This window comes from Chenopodium quinoa, unplaced genomic scaffold (assembly GCF_001683475.1).
Source record: "Chenopodium quinoa cultivar QQ74 unplaced genomic scaffold, ASM168347v1, whole genome shotgun sequence".
In the NCBI taxonomy this organism is placed as follows: domain Eukaryota; kingdom Viridiplantae; phylum Streptophyta; class Magnoliopsida; order Caryophyllales; family Amaranthaceae; genus Chenopodium; species Chenopodium quinoa.
Window position 1 is genome coordinate 4,348,552 of NW_018742651.1, and position 22,015 is coordinate 4,370,566.

The window sequence follows — 22,015 nt, forward strand, 5'->3', positions numbered from 1 at the left end:
ATTTGCTGACATACGATAGCCCCAATCAAGAGAATTGTTATACAAACATAAACTTGCTTGTAATTTCAGTAGGTAGTGATCTTCTGGATCACTATACTAATTACTCAAAATTTCAAAATACAACTAGTATTTGGTGAGCTTCTGGTCACCTAATAGTTGACAAGGTTATTCTAGTAAACTTCTGGTCACCAATTACTCTTACATTAAAAAAATTATTCAAACTAATATAACATCTATGGACTTTTCCTTCAACACAAACTATTAATAATTACAATCAAATATAGCTAAATCTCAATGTTATGTCTTGCCTTCAATTCATTTTATATATTTAACATGAGAGAGCGTCGGCACATTTTTCCTTTCATTTCAAATGAAACTCCTGGATTCCAAAACAGGTAATTATCAAACCCGGATGGCCTAATTTAATTATCACATCGAATCATTTTGTCTAAATTCAAATTATGGTCAGTTTTCCAATACTAGTGATCACTTTACTATACGACTATATACATGGCCATGAATATGATGTGATATATATAAGAACACTAACATGTGTGTCTTTTTATACTTGGAAAGACAATCAGCCAATATGTTATCAAATAACAACTCATATTCTACTGGAGTTTTAAGTATAATCTTGATACATGCTAATCATGTTGGACATTTTACACTCTTCTGGAGCACTTTATACAATCGTATTATGAATTAATTTTATTGGACATATTTCCCTTTTGGAGATCGATTAGAAATGCATAACTTTTCCGAACATTTCATTGTCAATTATTTCTCCGTTTGTCTTCAGAGGATTTTTATCATTGTAACTTGTTAGTATACCACGCTTCAGGCGTGCTTTAGATTCATTAACAATCGGTATTGTCCTTCTATGACATCAAATTTAATTGGAGCATTTATAACTAGTATATAGCCATGACATTTATTCATATCCATGGCTTCAGGATGGTATCATGCTAAATATTTTATTATCATGTGGCCACCTTTATGTTTAAGCTAATATATGTACGCAACTGACCATACATCAATATATTTTTATATTCATGTGCAAGGATTAAATAAACAATAGAATAAATGTCATCTCCCCCTAATCCTTGCATATGGGGTATAAAATTAATCCAACGACTTTTAAATTTCTTGCACATTTTAAGCCATTAATTCTTTTAGCAATGCATGTATCAAGCAAAGTAAACTTATTCTTATAAAGCTTCGACTTATTTCTCTTGCCCAATTAAATTAATCTTTAGAATTGAATCTTGTATATATAAGGGCACAATATATATATAAATCAAGTTTCTCACAATGTCATGCACGCATGTTCAACTTCTTAAACTTATAAGTATTATATCTTAATCAAGTATATGATATAAAATCATAAATTAAGAATACATCATGCAAACATACTTAATAATAATTTTCTTCCATAATGGCCTCCCTTCATTTCTTAATTCTTATGTTAGTAATTTTCTAAATGAGAACTATATTTAGGGATGGAGGGAGTATATATGTATTATTCTCTCATGACATTATATTTATAGAATCACATCATTACTGCGAATGATAGATTATTTAAGTAATGACATACTTTAGAAACTCATTAGAAATTTCAAGGTCATCCTTGACATATGCACAATAATCCGACTTATTCATCATCCACATATTTACAAGTTCTATGCTTAACATGAAAGCTAGAGAAATTACCGTATAATGTAAGTCAAGAAATTAGTGCTACATCAAAAATATAAAATGTCCCAAAACGAAAATCTTATAAGGAAAAAAATCATAATAATACTATTAGTTTAAATAAGGGAACATAAAAATAAATGTGAGCTAATCAAGTTTATTCGCCTAAGGATCATAATTTATTCAATTATTTGCTTCATGAGAGGTAACAAAATTAGCAATTTCTAAGTGGGTTGCATCACCATAATCAAAATCACCTTCGCCATCCTCGTACACCAAATTAGTTTCCAATTTCTTTCCATTCTGATAATTGATTGTTGATTATCTTTACGTTTCCACTTCAGGTGGGAATTTGAATTACCTCCACGACCTCTACCATATCCACTAGATCCACGTCCACGACCTCGGCCACGCAATTGACTACGACCTCAACCTTTACTGCTAGAATGGAGTTTGTTTTTAGACTCTTTCCCATTATGGGATGTCGCATTCGCTTCAGAGAATGGATTAGAGTCAGTAGGACGTGATTCATGACTTTTCATTAATAGCTCATTATTTTGCTCAGCCACGAGGAGACAAGATATCAATTCAGAATATTTCTTGAATCCTTTTTCACAGTATTGTGTCTGCAGAACAACATTGTTTGCATGAAAAGTAGAGTGTGTTTTCTCTAACATTTCTGCATCCGTAACTTTCTCCCCACATGATTTCAATTGTGAGGTAATTCTAAACATAGCTGAGTTATATTCACTCACAGACTTAAAGTCTTGTAATCTTAAAAGTAGTCAATCATAACGAGCTTTTAGTAATATCACAGTTTTCTGGTGGTCATACCTCTCCTTTAGATTACTCCAAAGGACTTGTGGGTCTTTAACAGTAAAAAATTCATTTTTAAGTCCTTCGTGGAGGTGATGGCGAAGGAATCTCATAGCCTTAGCTTTTTAATTGTATCACCAAGTCCTTTAGCACTTAGGTGAATTTCAGCATGTAATATATTATTGTTTCCAGTAATATCAAGAGCGATAAATTCGAGCTTTGCAAGGTTTGACATATTTTACTGATATAAAGCAGTAGTATACATTAGGAACTTAGATAATATAATAAATATATATACCAAAATTTAACAATTTTTTTTATATATAATTTTCATTGAATTAATATTTAATAGCATTGTACATGTACTCCTATACTCGCAACATATATCTTTTACGCATTTGTAAAATATAGTCAAGCTAAAATAATACATAGCTATACATAAAATAATATATATAATAATCAAATTGTCACGATCAAGCATCTACGATATCATACATATTCTATACAAGTAGAAGATTAGAGAGAATAATTGACATGATTAAACAGATCACCTAAATATTCATACGAAGTTAGGCAAACTGTATCAATATATTCACTCATAAATAATCTATACAAGTTAGGAAGATTATAACATATTGCATCAAAAACATTCATACAAGTGTCGCTTGGTTCTCATGAATTATCGCAATTACATATATACATAACCTTTTTTCAGCAAAAAATTAATTAATAATTGATTAATTGTGTATAGAATAGAGTACAAACGTACCTTTTCCAGCAGAAAATTGTAAGGTTTCTATTTACTTCGTACGTCTACTCCCTTTGTATCACGTCTATTTTGCTTCGTACTTTTTTTTTTATGGCTATGGTGCTGATAACGTGTTAAATATAGAGGAATATATGAGAGAATTTTATTAAGTGTGTATACTTCCCATCTGTTACGGGATATATATATTTACATGTAGATTATCTAGGGATTCATCGGATAAGATCAAATACCCGTCTCTAGAGTATTCTAGATAGTACATGGATAATAGTCATCCACTTATACATCTATATCATAATAATAACTATATATTCAAGTGGTTATGAAGATGATGTATGTTACAACCGCATGCCTTTTTTTTATTATTGAGGATCAAAGTGTAGGGTTTTAGTTACACTAAGCGGAATTTCATGAATTCTATTCATACGCACCTAAAAAGGATTTGATGCATATACAAATAAAGGATCACATAATAGTTTAGAATTAACCTTTGATGCGTGAATTCCGTCTTTCTTCAACCTTGTTGCGGAGATTAGAGCCCCAATTGTTGCTCCTCTAATATTGGTCCACAAGTGTAGATCGAACCTCCACCAATGCTAGTTGGACGGGAGAGATTAATCGCGCCTCTTCTATGGAGAACTTCTAATCGGTTGTAGAGAGATAAGAAAGAAAAAAATATATATATTACGTTGTTTCTTTGTGAAAGATAAAGTCTATTTTATTTTTCCCCAAGCCCTTTATTATATAATCATATTATCTAATTAGGGAAAGACTTATTCCTCTCTTACTCCTTGTAGGGAATATTTCAAGCATCCCACACTTGAGCCCCACTATGATCATACACTTAAGCATGGTGGCGTCCAAAGGGAAGGGAGCTAGAGCAAAAGTCGCCAACAAGTTTTAGGAACTTGTAAACCGTTCACTGGGTGAAGGTTACACCCCTTCACGATCCATGAGATCGCTAACTCCATAGTGGTCTGGAACCATGACTGGGTATTCGGGGAAGAAGGTACAAATCCAACCTAAAAGAGATTGGACCTGCTCTAAAAATAGGTCTCTACTTTATTCTTCTCATATTCATGTGCGCTTTCTGACTAACATACAATCAATATATTAGTACTAAACATGTTTAATCTAAGTTGGTTGAATATTAATGCACAACAAACCTATTATTGGCGATAACTTGAATTAAAATCACATTAGCTTAAATAAAACTATTAATTATCTTATTAAGCGTGATTACAAATACAAATTCCCTTTAATCTTGCAAGAGAGGGCGTGATCAAGCAACAACAATAATATAATCAAGCAACATAACAATATATAGACACAACAATCATCATCATAATAATAATCAATCTCAAAGCATAATAATATTAGCAAGATCCTAAGTATGATACTAACTAGATTAATAACAAATCCTAACATGTCACTAAACATTTAAAATCAAAGCTTTAGCCCTTAGATAATGCTAACATGATAGAAGAAATAGGAAGCACTAAGCATGATACTAGAAAGCAAAAAATAACATCCTAACATGATACTAGGAATTAAAAAGACATTCTAACATGATACTAGGAACTAATATAATCTAAGCATGCTTTCTATAAAAATAGAGCAATTAAAACAACTTACTTGGTTGCCCCCTTATCTCTTTCTAATAACAAAATACACACGTTAGTAACCTTAAGGAAAATATTAAATCAAACAATTAATTTAAATAATTGAATTGGAATTTGGGACCAAACCCTTAGAATTATCAACCTTTCACGTCTAAGGCAAAGGAACTTCGAGGTTGGCTAGGTGTGTCTAGAACTCGTGAATGCGGTTTTGTATTTGTAAAAGGCTAGGCTTAGAAAAGGGAGAAAGAAAAGCTATTAGCTTGAGAGAGGAGAATAAAATATTGATGATGATTGTGAATGAATAAAAATGGGGAAATACGACCCTATTTGTTAATTCGGATGAAATACTACAAGAGGGGGGTGAATTGTAGTATGTTCCTAGTGCCTACTTTTCGCGGAATATAAAACTAATTGCTGTTAGGAACTTAGACAATGCAAAGCAGATTTTACGAGAAAACCATCCAGGGCCCAACTGGAAGTAAAACCTCGACCCTACCTTAGGGATTTCAAACACAAACCACTTCACTATAATAGGGCAAACACCAAGTTACAACCTATTAGACACGGACCTTTATTTCACAAGTTCCTCACTGAACTTGCTACTTGATAGGATCCTAACCTACCCAATCTAAGTACCACACTTAGATTCACTCGTACCACCAAAGTACTACCCACTCGGCCTCACACTAGAAGCTCAATTGGCCTCACCTAGAAGCTCACACATTGCACTCTTACAATATAATTATAACGAGAATCCTCACGAACTCTCACACCCCAATACATAAAACACTCAAAACCCTTTTTCCCGATTACAAGCTCTCAAAGAATAACTCTAAATACATATCAATGAATAAAGAGATAAAACTAATATGCTGGACACTTCAAGATCTGTCTGGAACTTACTGGACAAACTGTAACTGGAACCTGACTGGAACTTCGACCTGGAGGTTTGACTTAGCTTCGTGGTGAAGGATGAAACCATTAAGCACGACCACTAAGCTTCATCAGCCTCAACTTTGAATGAATACATATGAGCATATTTATAGTACACCCAAATTATTCTTTTCGTAAAAGATAAGTTTTATTAAAAGATAGAAATAAAAGATATTTTCCAAAAATAAGTTTTCCAAAAATATATCTTTTGTTAAGAATATATTCTATCAATAATAATAAGATATATTTACCATAAAATCTAAATCTTATATTTTCCAAATATACTAATATATCTTTTAACAAAAGATATACTTACCATATCTTTTTACAAAAGATATATTTACCATATCTTTCAACAAAAGATGTACTTGCCATAAAATTAGATTTTATTTAAAACTTATTTTACTGAAAATATTTTCCAAAAATAACTTATCTTTTTCCAAAAGGGATTTATTAGAAAATAAATATTTTTATTCTGTAAAACCAAATCCCTAAAAGATATGCACGTATTAGGTAAATATTTATATCATTAAATTCGACCTGCGACCTTTAACGACGTGCAGACCTAAGTTCCGATTAGGTTCTGGAACTCTGACAGTCTCTGAGTTCCTGACAAGTCAATAACTCTAATTTCATTGACTATCATGAGTTCACCTTGGTTCTTTAGACTTGTTCCAGACTGACTTTTATGTCCAACATACTTACATGAATCCTAGAGCGACATACTTCGATTTCTCCGTCTTCATGTTGTTTCTTTGAAACACTTGTTCTGGAATCTTGTAGTATTGATGTATTCTATATCTCGGGGCAAGTTCCTGTTAGGGAACTTAGATAGTTCTTGTTAGAGAACTAAGTTCTTGTTAGGGAACTCTTCATGTACCTGTTAGGGAACATGGAACTCTTCATGTACCTATTAGGGAACATGCTCCGACTTTCGTGGGAAGCGTGCCAAAAGTTCCTTCTGGATCTTGTTAGAGAATACCTTCAAGTTCCTTCGTGGTTTGGTTCTCATGGGAGAACCTGCTTTAGGTTCATTCATTCTCTCTTGTTCCTCTTGAAGTCTTCTATGTTCCAACCCATTGACTTCACCTAAGTCAGTTCCTGTCTTCACATAAACACTTAAGAGAAATATTAGATTGAAGTTTGTTTGTCATAAACAAACTTCAAGTGAGAGAACTAATTAAACTTAAAGCTTATGTAAATACTCCTACACATATACAACTCATGTATGCATAGTGTACTTACCTTATGAAGCTAACATATGCAAACACCTATTTACATAGTTACCTTCATGGTTCTTTAGCCATCATCATGTTTATCAACCATAACACTCATCATTGTTCTTGTTTCTCTATTGCTTATCATATATTGCTCAGGTTCCTTATATATATATATATATATATATATATGTGACTGCTCAGGTTGCTTGTATCCTGTTCCAAGTATAACTTGTTCTTTCTATGCACAACTTAACAAACACATTAGATAGATAATCATCATTAGTTTACAATCATCAAAACCTAATTACTCAACACTATTTATAGAGAAAATAGCCCGAAAACAATCAGAAAAAGACCGAATCCTATTAAAAGTAAAACTGCCTATGTCACAGAGAACGACAGAGTCTAGCGCAATGCAACAGGGTCTAGCGCGACGTGACAGCCCTGTCGTTGTGGCACAGGCTTGTCATTGCACGCTAGCCTTGTCATTTTGTGCTGATTCACGCGTTTTCTAAAAACCTGTACAGAATCCTTAATCTAATTTAATTCGATTAACAACGTCCGTACTTATATCTTTAAAATCAGATTTAATCTCTTTAAAAACACTTGTTTTAATCAAAATAGAATTCTCTATTTTCATAAAGATATAATTATCATTCCTAATCCCATTAGAACTCTGTAGGGAATAGTTTCAAGCCTTAAAAATCTCACTAGCTTGAACCCCACTGTGATCATACACTAAAGTACGGTGGCGTCCAAAAGGGAAGAAGATAGAGCAAAAGAGTCGCCAACAAGTTTTTAAGGAACTTGTAAACCGTTCACGAGGTGAAGGTTACACCCACTAACGATCCAAGAGATCGTCAACTCCATAAGGTCATGAACCAAATAAGGGTTCGGGGATGATGGTACAAATCCAACCTAAAAGAGATTGAACCTGCCCTAATAATAGGCCTCTACTTTATTCTGCTTGTATTCATGTGCGCTTTCTGACTAACATACAATCAATAGGATTAACCCTAAACCTATTTAATCTATGTTGGTTGAACATTAATGCACAAACAAATCTATTATTGGCGATCACTTGAATTATAATCACAATTAACCCTAAACAAGATTATTAATAATTTTATTAAGCGTGATTACAACTACCAAATTCCCTTTAAACATACATAAAAGGTGATCAAGCAATAAATAATAAATAGCATATCAAGCAACATAATAAATAATCAATATCATGAATAATAATTATAATAATAATAATAATAATAATAATAATAATATCATCATAAATTAAATAATTATAAATTATAACAATTATAATCATGTTAAAGCATAGCAAGATCCTAGGCATGATACTAACAAGATTAATAACAAACCCTAGCATGTCACTAAACAATAAAAATCAAATCTTTAGCCCTAACATGATACTAACAATCATAAATATTAGGAAGAATATAGGAAGCATCATACTTTTAATCATACTTGATATTAAAATTACCCTAGACATGATGTTAGGAATATCATAATAACAATCTAAGCATGATTTCTATATCATAATATCAATTAAACCATTAAAGTACTTACTTGGATGCCTCGTACCTCTTTCTAATAACAAAATACACACGTTAGTAACTTCAAGGAAAATAATAAACAAAGCAGTTAAATTAAATAATTGAAAGAGAAATTTAGGACCAAACCCTCAGAAATTATGACCTTTCACGTCTAGGGCGAAGGCAACTTCGAATATGGCTAGGTGTATCAAGATCTAATGAATGCGGAATTATTTATTTGAGAAAAGGCTAGTTTAGAAAAAGGGAGAGAGAGAGAATAATCAAGAAAATCTTGATGAGAGTTGGTCCTTGAAAAAGGGGAGATATGACCTCTATTTATAGGGAAAAAAAAGGGTCGAAGAATTAAGAAAAGAATCCAAATTCGAATCGAAATAAAACTCGTAGACAGCAGTTTTTGCGGATTTTGTTTTTATCATATCTTTTGATCCAGAAGTCCAAGTAAGGCATATAATATGTCGTTGGAAAGATCTTGAAGTCTACTTTCTAACCCAATTAGAATCAGATTAAAATCTGTTGTAGAATAAAAGATATGAACGAAATAGTGAGACGGTGTCAGTTTTGGATAGAGTTTGATATCTTATTCATATCTTTTCCGTTATAGCTCGGATTTAATATTTTAATATATCATTGGAAAGATAATTTCAAGATCTATCCAACCATATAAAATTTGGATAAAAAATATGAGGCACGAAAATAATATCTGACTGTCTTTGAACATGTTTAAATCCAAATAGAATTAGGACTTTTAAAAAGGAAAGTTTTATAAAAAAGGAAAGTTTATATTTAAATCAAATTCCTTAATCTTATCTTTTCAAAAAAGGATAATTAAGATATTTTAGAAACTTATAGAAGATTCTAATCAATCCTAATTAGTTTAGGAATAGGATTAAACCTTTAAACCCTCATCATGATCATTGGGTCGTAGGTAAAATCCGGTTTGGGCCCAGTTTAGTATTTTGGCCATAACTTCCTCAATATTCATCGGAATTGGGCTTATAATATATCGTTGGAAAGGTCTTTTCAAGCTCCATCCAACTACACCATTATTGGACCCTTATCTAGACCAAACAAAACTGGAATGGACGTTTTCATAAAATAGAGTGGGTTTTCGAAAACAGAAAGAAAGAATTTTAACAAAAACTAACCGCAACACTAGACTTTTCACACTTTCACCTCATTCGATTATGGTTCGACGTGAAAGATATTCATCACTGGGTTTGGTTTTGGGGAGACACAAATGGGTGTCTACAAACTCAAAACAACATTCTAGATTATTCTAGAAGATTAAAATCAATCCTAATAATTTTAGGAATCTATAACTATTACTAAAGTTAGAACCGCTAACATCATCTTTGTACACATGTCATTTTCTAATAAAAAAATTTCCCTCCAAAATTGATTATGACTCATCTATTTTTAATTTTTTTTTATCTTTCCAACAAATAAATTCAAATATTAGGAGATTATTTTTTAAAAAATAAATAAAGTATGCGTATCAATTACTAAAAACGCATTAATGAAGGTTTTTTTCTAAAAATACTCTTTCATATAATTTGTTGCAAATTATTAATTAATAATATAATATTAATAAAAAATATCTTTTATATTCTTAAATCGTGCATCGCACGAGTACTAATCTAGTATTAATTAATGGACCCTCCACTAGATCATTGGGCAATAAAACCATTTCAGGCTCAATTTAATATTTTAGCCATAACTTCCTCATTATTCATCGGAATTGGGCTTATAATATATCATTGGAAAGTTCTTTTCGAGCTCAACCCAACTACAATATTATTGGACCCTTATCATGGACCAAACTAAATTAGACTGGACATTTTCAATAAATAGAGTTCATTTTTGAAAACAGAAAGATGAATTATTTTATTAAAAACAACCACATCACAAGACTTTTCACACTTTCACTTTGTTTGATAATCAATGACATGAAAGGTACTCATCACTGCGTTTTGTTTTGGGGAGACACAATAGTGTCTACACTCCTTATGGCCGGATAGGCCAGTCATTCACTAAGCCCAACTTTTGGACTCGGTATTCTTGTTCGACCTAATACTGTAACTTATGACCTCATAGGATCAATTTAGTTGACATTGGTTTAACCCAAAAATCAATATTGGTCGTTAGCAAGACGTAAAGACGACCCAACTAGACAAACTTATTATCTATATAATACAATCATATTATATTAGTAATTAGAGATACACTTCCTTCACAAAGTATTAGTGATACTAACTATAGTGAATCAAAGTGATTTTCTAACTTTATTCTCTTAACATTAGCATAGTAATTATAAAAGAACGATTCATGGAGTATGAAGCGAACAATAAGTATATGGAGAAGAAAGAAGGAGTTATAAAAAAAAAATAAACAAAAAAAAAATGTTAGGTAATTGATATAGCTGGTGCCATTAACTACTTTGACTAACAAATTATATTAGTTGGTTTAATTAGCTGCAAATAGTTGATTGTGTAAGACTTAGGACTTGTTTAGTTCTGGTCTGATGTAATCTGATCAGGTGGGGTTTTGTTAGTTTTGTATTAGTGTGTATTTAATTAATATATAATTTTTATAATTTTATTTACTACATAATTAAATATATAACAGAGAAAAGAAAACCACAAATAGAACAATGATTTGATGTGAACTTGTTTTTTTCTAAAAGTAAAAAATAAGTTTAACAAACCAAGGTCTTAGTAAATGACTTTTAATCGTTAGTTGTTTCAATAATGAATTTAATTAGCTAATTTCTAAAAGCTCTTATAGTGAGCTTTTTGATTTAAAAAACTCTTCTAATAAGATTTTGACCAACACCCAAATTAGTTTTTTAAAATAGTCAAATCTGTATTAGGAGCCAATAAGCTAAAAGCGTTACTAAAAGTCCTTTACCAAACAAGTCCTTAATGACAATTAAGATACTATTTCAAAGTTATATGTTGTTATATATACTCAATCAAAATAAGACATTTATTTTCAAGTAGTTTAAGTATTAAATATAGTAATGCTATAAAACTTGTATAGTTAAACCTCAAATCCCAACTGTCATCCAAGAAAAAAAAAAGACTTAAGTACTCCATTATTTACTAGGCTAGGTTTCGTGCTATACACGGTAATTTTCACAATTTATATTAGTTTAACATTATATTTAATAATAAAAAATTTATGAATAATTGCAAAATAAGATGAAATCAAGTAATTACAAAATTTTTTAAAAAAAAAAATCGTACTAAAGAAAACCTAGGGCGTCCACGTATAAAATGCACGACTATAAAAAATACATAGTGGAATGTGGATTGCATCACAAGCTATCGATAATTGTATAGTACGGAGTATTAAATAAAAGATTAACATTTTTGCTGAATGTACATAAATGGAATATAATTACCAATTATTGCATAGTAAGAAATATTCTGTAAGTATCTTACAAAAAAACAAAAAAAAATTGGCGGATAATTTTTTAACAAAGAAATGGCACGTGTCATTCCTAATTATTTTGAAGGATGTATTTATCTTTATGCATAACATGGAAAATTAATTTTGTTTGTTAATTTTTTTTAAGGATGTATAATTATTTAATTAGTTGATAACAATAATAATTTTTATCTTATCTTCTATCTTATAAAACTAACTTCATTTTTTTTATTAAACTACTACAACCTAAAAAAACAAAGTTTTTGGGTGGGTAATATTTTAATGAAATGCTGACGTGTGTATTCTAGGGATATTTTTGGGGATTACTTTAGTATAGTATATAGAATATAGATAAATGGAAAGATTAATTACCATTAATCATTCAATCCATTGTTTTAAGTTACCAAAGTTACTGATTAAACTTCAATGAGTATTTTTAATTTTACATAGAAATTATTGGACATACACATATTAGTTTGTTTATAAAAAATATTATAGTAGTAAAGTTGAACATTGTTTTTTTTTTTTTTTTGGTAAATATTTTTCATTTCTTTCTTGTCAATTAAAATTTTCTAGATTAGGAAATATATTATTTGAGATATAATCATAAATATTTTAAGCTAAATCTAGTATAGAAAGTAGAAAAGATTATTGTTGAAAAAGAAAATAAAAAATACTCCTACTATAATGGATTGGTAAAATTGTTTCGCTACCATTAAGGCTATTTATATTTTTTTCCTAAAAAAAAAATGCTATTTATATTTTAGTTAATCCTTTTTAACCTTATTATTAGAAAATTACACAGTTTTCATAAAATTTTAAAAAAATAAAAAAAAAATAAGAACACACCAGAAGATGACACGTGTCATTGCTGGTGTGTCTTTTAATATATAACTAATGTGCGACCCGGGCGTTGCACCAGGTTACCACTTTTATTAAATTGTTTCTTTATGAAATATATTATCTTCTTTTTTGACAAAATGAAATATATTATCATCGATTATGTATGTTATGCATAAAAGTTGAAAATAATGTTACTAATTGATAAAGAGTATAGAAAGATAATTTTTTTTTTGAAAGGCAATCGGGATCGGGGTATATTAATTAAACCAAATCAAGTTCCGTCAAGGCCATAATCCCTTGGGGAAAGAGTCAAACATTACATACTCCGATCCACTAATAGAAGCTAATCTCGCTGCGAGATGAGCAATAGCATTACCACTACAACATGACAAGCAACAAAGCTATTAAAATTACGACCAACATCCTTAATATCCTCAATAACAAGATCAAAAGGGGACCTTCCACCTGTCTGATGTCTCATGGCATTGATCACCACACTCGCATCTCCCCCCAGCTCAACCATGTTGAAACCAATCGATTTCGCAAGAGACACTCCCTACCTAGCAGCCATAGCTTCTGCCAGCTTCACCGAGAACTCACCACCATGTCTCTGTACACCAACATCAACAACTTGCTCAGCAGCATCACGAACCACAACCCCTAACCCCCACGCCAACTCCAGCAATCATAGAAGCATCAATATTCACCTTCACACAACCCACATTAGGCACCTGTCAGCTGCTGCGAGAAGCAAGACCACCAGCACACACGCTAACCACAACCGCACTGTACTTCTTGTAATCAGTCACCAGCTTCATGTAGCCTAAAGTACCACTTGTAAATGCATCTCCAGGGATTGTTAAAAACGACAAAATTGTGGTACGACCATGCTGCCCACGCCAAAGCACTAAACAACATTAGCTCCTCCCTGCTTAATCTGGTACTAATCCAAAGAAGCAGCTCTCCAAAATTTGTCATATTGCATCCACCAAAATTCTATGAAAAGGGGAAGGGCTCCAAATCTGGCTAACATTTGGGCACTCAAAAATGGCATGGCATATGGTCTCATGAGCACCATGGTAGAGTTCACACTCTCCATTCATCCTTATATGCCTGTCATAAAGCCTCCCCAACGTAGCCAAAGACCCCGAGCAAGCACGCCAAAGAAAGTGGCATAATTTAGGGGGCCCCTTCATACTCCACACTAGCTTCCATAGAACATCACTGTCAACCCCAAAGTGCATCTCCCAACCTCGTGCATGCCACAAACGACCTAGCCAATACCCCGACTTCGTAGTGTAGATACCACAATTTGTAGGCCACCAAAACCTAATGTCAACAGGTAACCTCTTACTCAATGGGATACCACGAATGAGGTTTGCATCATCATGGGTAAAGTAAGTGTTAATCACCTCCCAATTCCATTCCCCAACACTCTTATCAATCAAGTCAGCAACCTTGAGGTCTGATGGACTTGTTATATTTGGCGTTGGGACAACAATCACACTATCACCCGACAACCATGCTTCATCCCAGATATTAACACTCTCACCATTACCAACCCGCCACTTTAGACCCTCAGGTAGAAGGGGTTTTGCACCCCATATACTTCGCCACACAAAACCCAGGTCATGTCCACGTCTAGCCGAAATAAAGTCACCATGCTTGAAATATCTTGCTTTTAATACCTGGTGCACAAGGGAATCGGCATTAGTGATTAATCTCCATCCTTGCTTGGCAAGCAAGGCCTGATTAAATATTTTCAAGTCCCGGAAACCCATGCCACCAAGGGCTTTAGAAAGGAAAAGTTTCTCCCAACTAATCGAATGTAACTTCCGGGTGGTGCCATTAGCACCCCACCAAAATCGAGCCAGCAAAGCATGAATCTCAACAAACCCATCATATATGTCAGAATAGCCTGCGCAACCAATTTAATTAGAACTTCCTTGCCGGGTTGCGAAAGCAACTTCTATTTCCTTCCTTGCATTTTCTTCCATATCCTATCCTTCAAGCATGAAAACACCATCTTTTTTTACCTTCCGATAATTGTTGGCAGCCCTAAATACTTCTCATGGTGAACAACCCCTTTAACCCCCAACACATTGAGGATATCTCGTCTTCTTCTTCGTAAAGAAAGATAATTTTTAACACTCTATTGTCTGTGAAATGTTGATTTTATTACTCTTATTTTTTTTAAACTACTTATCTTGTATTTCCTTTTTAATTGATGCATGTTATTTATAGTAATATCTATATGTATAGATGACACTAATTGTTATTGGCTAAGATGGTAAGGAAGTAGATCTTGTTTCCTTGAGGTAGGTCTAGAGTTTAAAACCTATTAAAAGCTTTTTAATAATAGTTGGAATGATTTGTTAATTGGTAATAGTTGGAATGATTTGTTAATTGGTAATGACTAGGGGTGTACAAAAATTGGCCCGGACCTGAAACCCGGGAAATCGTAATTAAAAAAAAAAAAAACAAAACAAAAAAAAAAAAAACAAGAAAATATCTGATTCTCTCAGCCTCCCTCAATCTCTTTCATATTTTTAAGTTCTAACCCTAACTCCCTAAGCCCAAACTCTCAGCCTCCCTCAATCTCAACTTCTCAACGCGGTTGTCCGGCTGTCCCAACTCGCTCCGGCCACCGCCCACTGCCGACACCTCCCTCATTCTCTCAGGCGATGCACACCGATAATATCTGGTAAGTATTTGCTTATAATTTTGGTATTTTTAATTCGAAATAATAAATTAAGTGTGAGAATTTATATGTTTATTCTTGTTTCAAATTTTCAATTGCTTTTAATGATTGTTTGATGTTTGCATGTTGAATTTCTTATTTTTAGTTCATCTCTTTCGAATTTCTGTTTTTTTTTTTTGGTTTTTTTGAGTTTAGGGTTCATAAGAATTAAGAAGTTTAGGGTTTAGGGTTCAAGTGCGAAATTTAGTTCGAAATTTTGTGTTTATTATGATTATTAAGATTAATTTAGTGCGAAAATTTGTGTGGTAGGGTGGGTTGGGGTGGGGTTATGGTGGGGTTACGGTGGTACGGTTCTGTTGTGTGGGGGTTAAGGGTTAAGGGGTGGCAGTGGGGTGGGGTGGGGTGGGTTGGGGTGGTGAGCTGGGGTTTTTGGGATGGCTGGATGGAAAATTGTGAATGTTGATGGGGTTGTCGGGAGTGGAGATGGGGTTTTCGTGGTGGCTGGTAGGGTCACCGAGAGTGGAGATGGGTTTTCGGGGTGGCTGGGTGGTGTTTTGGATTGGAGGGGGTTTTGGAGTGGTTGAAGAATTAATCAGGACTTGCAGAGTTGCAGGCTGGTGTATCCAAGAAAATGAGGAAGATAGGATGTCCATGGTAAATGTCGTACAAATTTTGGAAGGAGTCACACAAGTGGCTAATCCTCCAATTCCAAGATATCTGCAACATGTTACAGAAATCCCGGAGGTTTCTACAGCTTACCATACATGCATTGTTGAGTGATAATCAACTCGTGATCAAATGGCAGAGAATTATGTTTACCTGAAATAATAGGCCATATCATGTTGCTAAGTACAAATTTGCAAAATTAGCCAGATTTCCCTTCTGATGTTTGCTTGAGCGTACTGCTGATATGCTGTAATAGCTTATGAATATTATGTACAAGACTCGAAATTGTAATATTCCTTTTTCAAATGCAGACCTCTCTTTTATTTGAGTGAAAGTTGCAGTTTGAGTTATCTACCATAGTAAAAACGTTATCATAAAGATGTACGAGTTGTGAGTACTGTTGTACTATACTAGTTTAATTTTTATTGTGATTAATTAGACAAGTATATCGATAATCAACCCTATTAATCTGATGTTCTGTTTTAGGTGAAATTTTATTCGTGTAGGATTAAGTTAAGCTACACAAATTAACATATGACTAAAGCACGTATGTATAATTCCTTGTCTTGAATAGTGTGGATTTATGACTTGAACAAACATACTGTATGTATAATTCCTCCATTAATTTTCTACTGCAACATCTTTTTCCATGAATAATGTATCTAAATTTGAATATAGTAGTATGTTTTTTCTTGTTTTAAATGCAGTCGTTGAAATTTGCAAAGACTGAAATAGAGATTGGCTTGAGAATAAAAGCAAAGAAGCTACAAGGTAGCTGAAATGAAAAGGATGTATGTTAGAGAGAGACTTGATACAAAGACAAAATTATATTCAACTTAAGGTTGCAGAAACCAAACAATAATATCCTCCAATTTGAAAATTCTTCCTATTTAGCTGATCAAATTCTTATTTTTGTTTTTATTCTTGCAGGGAGTGAAGGAAGTCAAGGAACCACGGATTCTTATTCTTGCAATGTAAGTTGCTCTTAAATTTTTTTATAAAATGGTATGTGTATATAATTGTTACTTTAAAATTACTTATATTGTATATAATTATATTGTAGATGGAGAGCTCTCAATCCAAACGGTCTGCTTCTTTTTTTGAACAAACGTCACAGCCACTTTCTGAAAAGGATATGGAAGAATTGCAATCTACTTTGCCTCCTGATAAGAAGCTAAAAGCGGGGCGGGAATATATATGGAACAGAAAAAGTAAGAGGAAAGCTGAGTATTGGAAATATTACTTAGAGTACGTCGAGAATGGAAAACTACGAGCTGAATGTAAGTTCTGTCCTAAAACTTTTGCTGCTGATGGTAATCTTAATGGTTCAAAAAATGTTAAAAACCATGCAGAATCATGTCTCGGTAATCCTATTAATATAGACAAAGAAAAGGGCAAAGAAAAGCAAACTAAATTGTATTTTGATCAAGAACATGAGAGTAGTGAATTAAAGTGTGGGAGTAGGATTATTAACTTGAATGATGTTAGAGAGGCATTGATTCACATGATTATTGTTGATGAGTTACCATTTAAGCATGTGGAAAAACCCGGTTTTAGGCACTTTGTGCAAGTTGCATGTCCACAATTTCACATTCCATCTCGTGTTACCATTGCTCGTGATTGTTTAAAGTTGTATTATAGTGAAAAAGAGAAATTGAGAGAAATGTTTAAGACATGTCAAAGAATTTCTGTGACCACTGATACTTGGACTTCAATACAAAGAATTAATTATATGTGTCTTACAGCTCATTTCATTGATAATGACTGGAAATTGAATAAAAAGATCATAAATTTTTGTCCAATTTCTAGTCATAAAGGAGAGGCTATTGGAAAAGCAGTTGAGGCATGTTTAGAGTATTGGGGTATTGATGATAAACTTTTTACTGTCACTGTTGATAATGCTTCTTCAAATGATGTTGCTTGTGCACACTTGAGTAGAATGGTTAGAAGAACAGGATGTATAAATGATGGAAAAAATCTTCATGTTAGATGCATTGCTCATATCATTAATTTAATTGTGTGGGATGGTATTAGAGAACATGGTGTGTGCATTGATAGAGTTAGAAATGCTGTGAAATATGTTAAGAATTCCCCTGCAAGAATACTTAGATTCAAAGATCTTGTGCAAAAAGCAAACATAGATTCGAAATCTTCTTTATCCTTTGATGTCCCCACTCGTTGGAACTCCACATACATAATGTTGGAAACGGCTTTGAAGTTTCGACGTGTTTTTAGTGGGTTATCTCTTCCTGATGGAGAGGATTTGAATGACAATGAAAGGCCTCCCGAACCCGAAGATTGGGAAAAAGTGGAGAGGTTGGTTTTGTTTCTAGGGGGGTTTTATCTGTTAACTAAACGAATTTCTGGTTCCCATTATGTGACAGCTAATAAAGGTTTAGGAGAAATTGCTTCTATGTATGATATGTTGAATAATTGGGAACAAAGTGAGGACTTGAATTTTCAAGCCATGGCCATTGCAATGAAAAAAAAGTTTGATAAGTATTGGGGGGGTGTGGATAAGATGAATAAGTTCATTTATGTTGCTCTTCTTCTCGACCCTCACTCTAAGATGGTCATTGTTGAATTGACACTAACAGATATGCATGGACCGGAAAAGGGTACAAAACTTGCTAATGATGTGAAGGAGTTCGCTTACTCTTTATTTGAGGAATATAGAAAAATGTATGCTACTTCTAATATTCCAGATTGTGGAGATAATATGTCAATGGATATTGATAATAGTAAAGGAGTGGGTTCCGATTATGTGAGGAAACTAAAAGAAAGAGCAAAACGATTGAAGGGGACAAGTGGGTATGCGATAAGTGAGTTGGATAGGTACTTAAATGATCAATTAGGGCCGGAGGAGGAAGAACAAGATGAATTGACATGGTGGGGTAAGAATGGTCAGCGTTATGTGATTCTTAATCGCATGGCACGTGACATACTAGCCATCCCATTGTCGACCGTTGCATCGGAATCTGCTTTTAGTACGGGAGGTCGTACTCTAGATCCATTTCGGAGTTCTTTAACTCCTAAGGTAATGCATCGTTATCTTTTTATTTTATAAAATCAAGTTTGTTTATATCTTAATATGACTTTGTTTATACATATTTGTGTAATATTTTTGTATTGAAGATGGTTCAAGCGTTACTTTGCACACAAGATTGGCTTAGAGCTAAGGAAGTGCCAATTGTTGATGTGGAAGAAAATTTGAAAGAGTTAGAGGAAATAGAGAAAGGTAGTAATAATTTTATGTATTTGAAATTTTGTTACACCAAATTTATTATTTCATTGTTATCAATCATTAATATATTCTATATTGTATTTTATTTAGAGGTGCAACGTGGTGAATCTAACGATGTAGACGATGAAGTTGTTTTCGTGGACTCATTAGTGTGAATCACGCGATCAAAGGGAAAACAACTCGTTGGAGAATTTATGTATTCCTAGTACTTGAGAGTTCAGACTTAAGAGAATTTATGTAATTTTATGAGTTTTCGTGGACTTATTTGTATTTTCGGTGGACTCATTTGTATTTTTGGTGTTTGAGAATCGGGACTTTATAGACTTTATGTAGTTTTGTAATTGATAATTTTGGTTTGTATGTAATTATTAAATTATGCAACAGGTCTAAAAATCACAAAACAGGTCCATATGCAGGTCCATATGCAGGTCCAACAGGTTTTGTATTAAAAAAAAAAAAACGAAAAAGACACAAAACAGGTCCATTCAGGTCCAAACCCGGACCGGACCTGATTTTTCAGGTCTGGCCCGGAACCGGACCTGTTAATTCAGGTCCGGTCCCCGGTCCTCATAATTACCCAATTCAGGTCCCCGGTCCAAACAGGTCCGGTCCAGGTCCGGTCCGGTTTTGGACCGGTGTACACCCCTAGTAATGACGTGTCATTAAGTGATGATGTGACACAATGTTATGAGAGGGGAATAATGTGGCACATAAACGATTTTAGGAACACTTTTAATATATAAAATATTTTTTTTAACGAAAGTATATAGTTATTGATTGATTGATTATTTATTTAAGATATTTATAGTGCACATTTAAGGCTTGTTCACTTCAGCTTAATTTCAGTTCAGTTTAGCTCCAACCAGTTCAGTTTAGCTCCAATCAGTTCATTTCAGCTCCAATTAGTTCAATTCAGCTCAGCTTCCAATTTCCTTTTCTCATAAAATATTCAGTTTAATTCAGCTCCTAATTTCATTCTCTCATAAAATATTCAGTTTATTAGTTTAGTTCAGTAAATGCGAACAACCCCTTACTCCCTTTGTCCCTATTTTTTGTCCCATTTGATTTTTCACCGTATTCAAGACGCGTCTTATAACATATGAAGTATGTAACTCCAATTTTATGTGCGTAAAAATTATAAAAACTTGATATTCATAAAACATATCCTGATGCGACTCTCACTTAATTAGATTATTACTTATACATTAATGAATATTTATAGTCAAAGTTTTAAAATTTGACCCAATTATCCGTGTAAGGGCAAAAAAAATAGAGAAAGAGAGTAAGATTTTTAGTTATGCTTGACCTCCTAGACTTCTAATTATCAATCTTTGTCCAATATTTATCAAAATAATTAAGAATAATAATATAATTATCCAAAAGTTATTGAATGAATTGGATAAGTACTCTCAAATATCCTTTATTTTCTCCTTTTCTTTTCTCAAAGGATAAGCACTCTAACAAATCTCTGACTACATAGACATATGTGTCACACTCACATATCCGATAAGCTGCCCAATTATCCCAACCAATCCAGTGATCCACTCTCCCCACCGGAAATACATATCATTGAATAAGTCAAATCATGACCACGTTGTACACACAATTCAATGTACAGTACGCAGTATTGTACACCAACCGCATTCAAACATCGTCGTGTACTCGCGTATTCACCTTTTTTTCAGTTTCCTAATCAGCAACACGGCGACACCGCAAAACTTATCCAAAAAACAAATATTACTCCCTTGTTTTTTTCGGTAGATATCGTTTGACTTTTATACTATTCACAAATACTTGTTTTTAACTCGTTTTTGTGATTTATAGATACGATAAAACATAATTATGTGAGATCTTATTTGAATCGTATTAATGTATATTTTATTAATATCCACATTTATAATTTTACGATGTTGATAATTAGAGATATTACTTCATCTGTTTTTAAATATTTGCTCTACTTTTCTTTTTTTGACCATTTTAGGGTTCGTTTGGCATCATTGTGGTTTTCTGTTTCTTGGTTTTTGTTTTTTTAAAGCATATGATATATATTACGTAATGAATAAAAAAATAGTTAAACTTATTAAAATCATTATAATTTTGAAAACTGACAACCAAAAAGTGAAAACACCTTTTTCTTATTTCCTATTTTTGGTTTTTAGTTTTCAAAAATACAAAAAACGATACCAAACAAGCCCTAAATACTTGATTCATTTTCTTATTTGTAAAGCTTTTACAATATTTAATTCATTTCTCTCTTATACTAGACCCAATATAATCATATTTTATTAATTTTACATTCTCACTCTTTCAATTCTCTCTAATACTTTTGCTTTTACAATATTTTTTATTTTACCTTCTTATTTCATTACTTTCTTCAATTTCTCCTAAAACTCTGCGCATTGAGAAAAGGAGGGAGTAATAGTAGTTAAAAACACGGGTTGGCAAACGTGATAATAGAGATAAGTCAACTAAAAAACAGAAGAAATACTTATTTTTAATCGAAAGACAT